The sequence below is a fragment of the Limulus polyphemus genome, unplaced genomic scaffold, assembly GCF_000517525.1.
Source record: "Limulus polyphemus unplaced genomic scaffold, Limulus_polyphemus-2.1.2 Scaffold656, whole genome shotgun sequence".
NCBI classification, from domain to species: domain Eukaryota; kingdom Metazoa; phylum Arthropoda; class Merostomata; order Xiphosura; family Limulidae; genus Limulus; species Limulus polyphemus.
The window spans coordinates 363,358-374,529 of record NW_013666266.1 but is presented as its reverse complement, the minus strand read 5'-3'; the positions used below and the strand labels follow the sequence as shown (position 1 = coordinate 374,529).

The 11,172-nt window shown below is 35.4% G+C and overlaps 1 long non-coding RNA gene across 3 annotated transcripts in view; it reads right to left on the bottom strand.

The window, feature by feature from the left end:
• LOC106459751 overlaps positions 1-6,096 on the bottom strand; it is a 31,707-nt gene extending 25,611 nt beyond the window's left edge. For all 3 annotated transcript variants that reach the window (XR_002610620.1, XR_002610621.1, XR_002610622.1), the window contains exons 1-2: positions 5,465-6,096; positions 5,081-5,163 (exon numbers count right to left, since the gene is read on the bottom strand). This is a non-coding gene — a long non-coding RNA (uncharacterized LOC106459751). The remainder of the gene's footprint in view (positions 1-5,080; positions 5,164-5,464) is intronic.
• Positions 6,097-11,172: the final 5,076 nt, after the last annotated feature.

Here is an 11,172-nt window from a genome sequence, read left to right as displayed (position 1 = left end):
AGCCTTAACAAGCAAATTTCAAAATTTAATTACTTGTAAGGCTAAACCTAAAAAAATAATTATCTTTCTAATTATTTTTTTTCTAAGTTTAGGTGAAAAAAGTAAACTAACATAATTAAATGTAATAACACATTATTTTTATTTTTCACAGATAAACTAATATTAATAATAATTTAGAAAACTGTTAATTTTATATTTCAATAGCTAAATACGTTTGTTTTCAAAGGCGGCGTTTAAATAATGAACGGAACAAAACATAGGTGTCAGCGTATAGAGCGACAGATTACATTCTGTATTTAAGATAAAGTTACTGATAAAAAAAAGTCAATGTATGTGACTAAGAGGTGTAGGAATACAGAGCTCTCCTTAGACCCCTAGAAACTCTTGCGTCCTGGATTAAATGTTATGTATTCTCCTGCTTTCCCTGTGAGTAATTTTCCTAATTCTGATGCACTTTACTGGGATAGAGTAAAACGTGGGGCTAAGCTCCCCCTGCTTCCTACGCCACTGTGATTAATGTAAATTAATTGACTGTCTAGGTTGCCAGTTTTTCATTACTTTTCTTCACTGAACTTTTATGAAGCAGCTTTATTCTATATATATATATATATATATCAATAACTCATAATTATTCATACCTGTATGTTTCAATATTATCCAAGTGTTAAGCCTAACTAATGTTTTACTACCATTGTTATGAATTGATTTTTATTTTCTATATTATTTTATAATTCCGGTATTCCAATAGAATAACTCATAAATCCAACGTGTGAAACATTTACTCTGAACAAATTAAGGGGAGTGCGCAGAAATTTTAATTTGACCCCTGATAGTGGGAGGCGCCTTAAACAAAAGTTTATATATATCAACACACGCATATACCTCATATACATAGAAGTAAATAACATCACACTCTACAAATGACCTTTTTCGTATGCCTAGAGTTAGTGGGGACCAGGGCCCCTGCTTCACACACACATATACATCATATGCAAAGAAGTAGATAACATCACACTTTACAAAATGACAGTTTTCGTATGCCTAGAGTTAGTGGGGAACAGGACCCCTGGTTCACACACATTTTAAACACGTCCCTGGTAACCGAATGCTATAGGAATAGTGCAAAAAATTCGTAAAACTTAAACACAAAAATGATTTAGTGTAAGTACCTAGTCAAAGAATTTAAACTAACCTTTTATTCAGTCCAAGAGTGTAATGTCAACAATCGTTGTGCATCAGGGAAAACATCTGTTCACAGCTATTCCACTAAAACAGGAGGAGTTACGTGTTAACGCTTCTGCAATGTCACCCCGCGTATCGACTTGGCAGCAGCACGCGCATTACGTTTTTTTGTTTTACTTCCAAGTTCAAGGTCATGCACAGGTTTTCAAATGATACTGCGTCATCAGTCCTAGTAGCCTTCGAGCTGATAATCAACATTAATCACGAATTCCGGTACGACAAACGTCTCATAAACTATGCCTCAGTATACCGTTTTTATTAAAACGTGCATCACGAAATAGGTTTTTAAGACTGCAATACGCATTCCAATAAGTCTATATTTTCCCCAACGATTGAGTATTCGAATAAAATATAGTAAAATAAATATACGGTCCTGATATAATCAAAATGAAGTTTCACATGAGTAAAATGTTCGTGTTTTCAACAATACGCTGAATACATGAAGTATTATTTAAAAAAGAAAAGGTGAAACGAACATTGTTAAAAGCAGTGGCGGTTCTCTGTGGGTCTGCCCCCTTAAACCACCGCTGGGGGAGCTCTCCCCGCAATTTTAAGGTGGAGAGACACCCCCCCCCCTGGTTAAGTGCAATATTCTACCCAGTTAAAAAGGGAAGTGTGCAGCGAACCTATGCTACTTTAGCTATATAACTCAGATCGAATTAACATGGTGTAAAGTAACTGAAATATTTATGGCATATTTTCAGAGTATATAATTCATAATTATTATCAAAGTCTGACAAATCATAAGTTTAAAACCTATGTAGTCTTTCATACCGGGGTACTTTTCAGATACTGTTTTCATTCGTCATGGTTGTTCCCCAATGGAACAGCGGTAAGTTTACGGGGTTACACCGCTAGAATCCGGGGTTTCATTCCCCGCGGTGTATACAGCAAATAGTTCTAAAACAAACAAACAAATATAATGGCCAATATATATGAAATATGTTGATATATATATATCTTCTTTTCTTTTTCTAAAAATTTAGTGTTATCATAACAGATATTTGGCGTATTTATAAAATACGTTGCTACGAATAAGGAGCTGAACAAAAAAGTCAGGGGTTATTTTAGAACAAATCTTTCACCCACAGAATCTACTGTCAAAACTAAAACAAAAAAACGACATAATATATTTACACTTTAATTAACCAGACTGACTACTTCATCAGTGACGTGTTCTTTGATATTGAAACCTGGTTACAATCAATAGCCGGCAGATTTTGTTTCGTTTTGAATTTCGCGCAAAGCCACATTATGGCTATCTGCACTAGCCATCCCTAATTTAGCAGTGATAGTCTAGAGGAAAAGCAGGTAGTCAAAACCACCAAATGCCAACTCTTGAGCTTCTCTTTTACGAACGAATAGTGGGATTGTCCGTAGATATATAACGCCCCACGGCTGAAAGGACGAACATGTTCGGTGACGGAGATTCGAACCCGCGACCCTCAGATTCCGAGTCGAGCGTCCTAACCACCAGACCCAATAGCTGACACAGAAATACAAGAAGCTTACTGGATCAGCATTTTAAACAATGTCATCTCATATGATATGAACCTTGACCCCGGTATTAAAGTTCTTCGTTCTTTATCTCACTCGTTTTGAAATTGATTAATCTATTTTTGAATTAATAATACTTTAACTCTTATGACGTAAAGTTCTTTTTTATTCCTTCATTGTTTTTTTAATTTGTATCTATTATTTTGATGTTATCATTTGTATATGTATTATCATTGGAGTTGATTTTTTAAATGTTATTAATAGTCGATAAATCTTCCATTTGCCCTCGACCTTTAAGTAATTGTGTTTACCTCGGGTAATTGTGTTTCTTTACTGGTCCTAATTGTTTTCTGTTCCTCCTGCATGGTTTTTGGATATTGTATTTGTATTCAGAAAATATTTGCTGTATTTCTGGAGCAGATGAAAAATATACTGTTTGTATTCTGAACAATATTCACTAAATTTCTAGAGCAGACTGTACAAACATTGTTTATTAATTGCCTTACTACTAGAACAGATTGTTTTAAAGTATTGTTTATATTCTCAACGATATTCGCTCAATAGCTAAAAATATTCTAAACAATATTCAATATATTACCAGTTGTTCTATCTCTCAACAATATTCACAGTATTACTGCAGAAATTGTATAAATACTTTTTTATATCCTAAATAGTATTGGCTGTATTGCTAAGCAGAATGAAAAATACTTTCTGAGTTTATAATACGTCGTGCTAACTGGGGAATATTTATCATTTGATAAACAAACGACTACTTATTCCAGATGACTTGGAATTTACTTTGCCCCAATGTTTCACCGTTGTGTCTTCTTCCGGTCTCACACAAAAATGAACTTTAAACTCTTAGCTTAGAAACTAAGGTATCTTATTCTCTTGATCAGTCCCCCCCCCCCCCCGTTGCGTCAGAGGGGTAAGTCTACTTGATGTACAACGCTAAAATCAGGGGTTTGATTTTCCTCGGTGGACACAGCAGATAGTCTGATGTGGCTTTGTTATGAAAAACACACACTTGAACAGTTTTGTGCGAGCCCTGAAGAAGCTGTAAAGACTAAACGTTGTCTCAACAATATATGTTGTACTATTTGAGTTCGTTAAATAATGTTTATATATAAAATGCTTGCATTGATCCGTTGTTGTAAATCATTAGTGTTATTAAATGTGCTAAAATCCTGATCAAAATTTCATGTTTTCAGTTTTTAATCACAGATGAGAATTACAATTGCCCTTCCAAACACATCTACCCTTTACGTAAAATTACAGGTATACGGTTATTAAGATATCAAAGTCAGCCGAGATAAACACTTCCCTGGAATTAGCCCAAAAGCACTATAGCTACACAATGACACCTGTGCTCTGTTCATCGCGAGCATCGAACCACATATTTTAGCGTTATAACCCCATAAGTTTACCGCTGAGCCACCGTGGGGAATGGCAAGTTATGAAATAAATACGTAAAAAACTTATTTAAAATAATTTTATTATACTTATAAACATTATTTAGACCAAAAATACAACTAATCACTCATTGTCATGGTTAGTAGCCTACACGATCACCTAAATCTAAAGTTATTAATTAATAATTAAATTTAGGTAATCACATGGGCTGCTAACCATCACTACTATTGATATCTGATCGCAATAACCTTACCATAAGTGTATTTACTCATTTTCTTTTGTTATAGAAATAATGTTTGTAACTGTTCAAACACACACACACACGGAAGACAGACAACGAAACTTCCCATGCTCCAAGTTTAGTTTGGCACAGATTTCAAACTTAACTGGTATACATACATTCACAACTTTACGCAATTCCACAGTGTATTTGAAATATAATTCCAAATGAAACGCCATTCACTTTTCGATAAATAATTATTTCAACTTCAACTGATTCTAGATGTCTCCTCGTTTCCTTCACGGTACATCACGTGACGTGTTCTATCTATAAACAAAACCCTAGCACGTGATAATAACAACAAACCTTAGGCCTATTTTGAAAATGCGGTAAAATTCAGTAAAAGCTACACCTGAAAGCGTAACCGGGTTAAAGGCAAAAAATCAAATTGAATCATATTTTTAAAGCAAAGAATACTAAACGATTATATGAAATAACTGGATGTTAGGTTTAATTTCGTATATTACTTTAAAAACCAACATCATTTCACCAAAAGATTTCGTTTTTAATCATGATAAATATTATTTAATTACACATATCATGCAAGAGTATATATATATAAGCGTTTCGTATTTATTTATATTTCAAAACACAAGCTTTTTTGCTAAATATATTTTAACCTTTTAATTACCGTCTTTTTTTTCATACCTTCACTGTCGTTGATCCATATTTTGCTCTACATTGATTAATTTTATGTTGTACTTGTCCGCTAAAACACTTGATGTACAGAACTGGAAGAAAAAAATTATTATCACTCATTTTTATGTCAAATACATAGGGTACTTAATATTTATAGGTTTTTTTGTTATATTTTTGTAACTCGTATATCAAACAACGTCGTGGGCCCACAAGCAATTGGGTGAATAAGTTTGTAAAATGAGCTTAAAACTGATGAGTCCAATTGCATCGGTGAATTTAGGGTTGATAAATCATAATAAATCAGATACATCTGTAAAACTAGGGATGATGAGCAAGGATACTTTCATCTTACTTAAGAACCACTAAGTTTTTAAATTAGATATGAGGACCTACTTCTACTCTTCTCTCCTTTGCCAAATTGCTTCCAACTGTCGCCATTTGTAATTTTCTGGAGTTTTCACATCATGTTTATGTTTCCATTTTAACTTTTAATAGTCTTTCTGAGAAGTTCACGATGCCGATGGAGTTCCAACAAATCGTTCCTGATCGTTCGAGTTACAGAGATCAAATCATTATTTTGCAAACGTACTTTGACCATTAAGCAAAAGGTTGACATTTTTTTAACGATAAAACTTAATGTAAACAAGGTCAAAATAATTAAACATCGGAAGATATTTTCCTTATTATAAACTTAACTGTTATAATTTCAGTTTGTCACAGGTGAAATTGTCGGTTTGACCCTCTCGGGCAAAGGCTACTTCTTCTCTCAGATCAACTGCGTCACTGCCAGTTTCTGCATACAATACGGTTACGAAATAGATGCGTCGCAATACCAGTGATGAAACACACAAAATAATTTCCTTTTACTGTTCCGCAACAAGTAACACAGGGAGATCTATGTGTGTCCAATAGCAGTAAAAGGTATGTAACAAAAATAAAATAAATCAAAATTTATCGTGTCAAACAACGTACAACAACTCAACCGGTAAACACACCGGTAACTGCGCCATCAATCGTAGTTTTGTGTATATCTGCGTAGGCCTATAGTGTCGTCATTTACCTGGCATTTTGCCAATTCCCGTAGGCCACGTGCTCTTTTGACGTAATCTTTATAGTGTTAGTAATAACACGCATTTTCTATATACATCAGGTCTTGTTATATATATATATATATATATATATATTTTTTTGCATGTGAAATATATTTCACACTCAACAAATAGATTACTACATAAAATGAGAAAAATTTAAACAGCAAAAGAAAATACGAAAACTCACAGATGAAACTCTTGTTTTTTTCCTTAACAGAAATAACCAAGGTGGATCTGTTGATCAGTATCCAAGGTTACATTGTCAGTTCTGATAAAAACGCGACCTCTACTTGCAGTTTATTTGAAGCCTGAAATAACAGGATAAACATTAAAATTTCTGATTCATATTTTCTTTTCACCAACCACATGAAGCAGGAAAGAGAAGTTGACAAGCTGTTTGTTGCCTCAAAAAAAAAAAAAAAAAAAAAAAAAAAGTGTGTGTTTCATCTTTGCAACAAGAAGCTTCGCTTGGTTTATCACTTTATTTCATAAATACATAAGTATGTATATTTCCAGAAAATCTGGCTAACTTTACTGACATAATGATCGCTTTTTTTAACACCTGGCTTATTTAAGAATCCAGTTGCTCATGAGAGCAACAAATTATATTGTTTTTCGTTACCAGTGTTTTAAAAATGGTCACATAAACCGCTAAAACTGGGTTTCGTTACTCGTAGTGGGCACAGCACAGATAATCCATTGTGTACCTTTGTGCTTAACAACAAACAAACAAATCACACACTTAAAAAATACTTCTAATATTATTAGACATAATATTTAAATTCCATCTGTAGAAGCGTGACATGGCCTGATGTTTAGGGGCGCTCGACTCGCAGGTTCGAGTCCCTGTCACCGAACATGCGCGCCCTTTCAGCCGTGAGGGCGTTACAATGTGACAGTCAATCCCACTTTAAGGTATTTCGTATTTTCGATCTGAGAGTCACTCCATGCGCGCTCTTTCAGCCGTGAGGGCGTTACAATGTTACAGTCAATCCCACTTTAAGGTATTTCGTATTTTCGATCTGAGAGTCACTTCATGCGACACATTACCAGGTTATATATATTGCGAATCGTGGTGCCTGTCCGAGCGTTCGTCTGTCTCCCGTTTGAAAAGCTGCGCACGCAGACAAAGATCAACATTCACTTTTGAAACGACGGGAGAACAAGCGTGAATAATGTTGATTCCTAATTTTATTTCGCAAGCAGGATATTCTACACTAAATTGTTAGGAATTAATCACACTAAGAATAAAAAATGAAGATTTACTGTATGTTATTATTGAGAGGCTCTTAGCTTGACTGAAATGCTCAACAATTACTTTTCTCAAAGCTGTGGCTCTGAGAGAAATCAAGAGTGCAACACAATTAACCTTTTTAAAATCCATGAAATAATTTAAATTGATAGATTATCTTAAAAAATTCCCGTCGCTGGGGACGGGTACTTTTGCTTGTGTTAGATATTCCAAGACTTAAGCCTAACCTTCCCCTAATCTTGAACTGCTGTTGAGAAGAAGGGAAACCAATCAGCAGCACCCACCGCCATATTACAGCTACTGTTAACAGAATAGTGAGATTGATTTTCACTTTTATAACGCATCCAAAGTTAAAAGTTCGGAGTGTGTTAAACGACATATCGCAGGATCGAACCTTGGACCTGGTGACCTTTAACTCTAACCACTGGGTCTCGCCCTACCCAAACCGTTTAAAAAAGCTTTAGAAAAACCATTGGCGTTGTAATATTTTATCAGAAATTGTTCATGTTTTCATAAAGCTTAAATATTTTTCACGTAGTTGCGCAGTCAAACAATTATGTAGACTTCCTAGCTTATATTCACGTTGCCATTGTGAATTTTGAAAATGTATGTACTCCTCAAAGTTATATTTGAATACACTGCAAAAACAGGATAATTGGAATTTACGATATGTTAAGAAAGACCAGACAAAACCACGGTCTTAAAGTAAGGTTAACCAACTCCTCAATTCATTTTTATGCGAAACAGGTGACCTGAAGTACAAATGATTGACCACTCAGTATAAACTAGTAAATTAAGTCTCATGACTTTCACTTTAGTGTTGAGTATAGTCGTTAGTCGCAGCAACAGCGTCTTGGCACCATTGTTACTTGTTGTGGGGTGCAGTGTCAGTTTTAGCTTCTGCGGGGTCCTCAACTGTAACTATCTGAATTCTTTATCAAAACGAATGTAGAGTCTCATTACGGTCCATGTTACCACGTTCGGTCATGCACTATCTAACGACCGTGCATCTTTACAACACCATCCGCAACGGGGTTTCAGTTGTAAAAGGTCGTAAGGATATCATGTCAGAAGCATACCACACCTCTCTGCTGGCTTTCCATAAGCCATCTAGTGTACAAGGACAATGGTTTCCCAGCACCAGCTTCAATAGTCAAATCACATAGAAACTTATAGACTGGCGTCTTGACTGTTTTTTTTTTTAGTAGATAGTGTGGCGAACTGCGAATCCGAAGATTCATGGTTTGCGTTCCGTTGCTTCAAAATCGTGCTCCGTGCTTTGAGGCTGTGATTTTGTTACAAAATTGACGTTCAGATCCCGCAGTTCGATAGGTACTGTTAAATAAATGCCTTCTCTCTAGTTTACCAATTCAAAATTAGGGAAAGGCTAGTGGAGATAACCCTTTGTGTTGCTCTGCGTGAATATCCGAAACACACAAACATATGCACTTGCCCTGGTGTTATCATCTATATTTGTCTTCCGGTGTGTCAACAGTAAGTTTACAGCCTTATAAGGCTAAAATCCGGGGTTCGAATTCCCCGGAAGATAGAGTACAGACAGCTCATAATGTAACTTTGCACAAAGTAAACAACAACTCGTATATATCTATAGAAATAGTTTTTCTTCTTTATATTATGCTCTTTATTGAAGTCGTTTCAATACTTTTTTTGTTTTTTGTTGTATATATAACTATCTTGAGTACCCATACGTTAGACGGGTGAAATAAAAACTCGTTTGTAACAAAGGATAGGAAATTGTGCTTCTGTTTTTTTTTTCTTAACATAATAAACATTAAAAGCGCAATAAGAATACATAAAGGTACCAATACTAAAAAGAAAGACGTACTGTTTTCAAGAATTCTATCAATAGTGGTTACATAGTTTATTGTAATACTGATGGATATACAACATTGATAGTTTTTCCGAAATTAAATATGAAATTAAATGAGGGGGGTCCAACCCCCATGACCTTCCTCATGTCATCCTGTGTTACTGTGCCAAGTTTGGTGTTGATTGATCAAGAAATGTGGAAACGTATGAGGAACAGAACGTAGAACCTTCTAGTCACATATTGACGTTTATTTATATATAATATGTTCTTTTAACTGTATTATTACAAGCTTTAAATAAAGAGTATTTTTTGGCATAGTAAATATATCCTACTATCTTCATCCCATGTCCTAACTTTTATATATCTCGTTGAGATATCAATAAGTCTTGATTGGATCAGTGGTTAAACCTAGAGCTGCCTAACCCACGAGATCGTTTCTTTTAGAAAAATGTAAGAATTTAACTATTCGGTGCAACCGTTTATTAAGTATACTTAAACCATTATGTGACAGAAGTCTCTGCGTTTATGTGTCCGCTTATAACTGGTGAACCGATGGACCGATTGTTAACAAACCTGGCATGTACCTTTAGGGACTCCGTTAAGTCGGCACTTGGATATGATCCACGTATGTCTTCCCCACGCGTTTTATCTGCTTACTTATAAACTGCGACCTGCTGGACTGCTTGTTACCAAATCTAGTATATACCCTTACCCCCCCCCCCTTAATCTGATCCACGTATGTCTTCCCCGTGAAATGAACAGGTATGTCAGCTAGAAATATATATTAGAGAAGAAACATTCACCATTAGTTTTAACGACAACCAAAGCCTTCCTGCACAATCCTTTAATTATCCTAAAATATTGTTCAGGCTCCCCTTGGCCTCTTGTTCCATACAGTTAGGGTGGCTAATCTTAAGCTATTTTCTTAGCTGGGGTTTGGACTCCTCTCGGGCTCTCTCTCACTTTCATCACTGACTCGTCTGAACAATTATGCGACCATATGGCCCGATGTTCGAGGTATTGGTCAAGCACGGCTTAATGGTCAACTGTGGTATAGAGGTCTGAGGTTCGAGTTGCGATATGCCGCTAAACACGCTCCGCACTTTTAGCTATGAAAGAGTTATAACTCTTACAATAATTCCCATTGTTCAGTTAAGACTAGCCATATAGGCGGCGGGTGTTGTGGACTGGATACCCCTCCTCTAATAAACATTTTTTAATGCTTGGAGACGGCTTGAATGGGTAATGAAGAAAACCGTTAATATAAGTTTAACATAACAAGAAATGTACAACGTTTCGACAAGGTTTTGTCATCAGGTACAAATAGTTTACACTGACACAGATATATGTTTGCCTGAATTTTTGTGACATTGATCGTTTAACTCTCTAAGTGTGGTTCAGGTTGAAAATACCAATACAAAAAACAGAACAGTTATTATATTTTACTAGCTCCTAATTGGTTTGTTCACAGTATTCAGGAGTTAAGTGACTAGAAAGTTCCACGTTCTCTCAGAACAAAGTAACAGTTTAACCCATTACATAACAACTCATAACCCTGAGATAAATTAGGATATGCTGAGAAGGGTGATGCGTTGGGTAGTAAATTGAATTTAGTTCTGAACTAGACTTTAGGTAGAAGTATTCTTTTGACAAGCTTTACGACATATATATATATATACGTATTCTAATATACAAACACGCTTATTTTTTACGTCAGAGATGAAAGTAAAGGATTTTATATAAGTAAAGGATAAGATATAGTTACTAAAATAGAACCAAAAAAAAAACAAAAGCTGGTAAACCCGAGGAGGACGCCAAAAAGAGGAAAACTCAAGTAGCGTAGCCCAAGAGTTGGCGGAGGGTGCTATTGACCACCTTGTCTCTCTCTCTCCCAAGATTAAGGACGGCTACGTGGAACCCTTGTTTA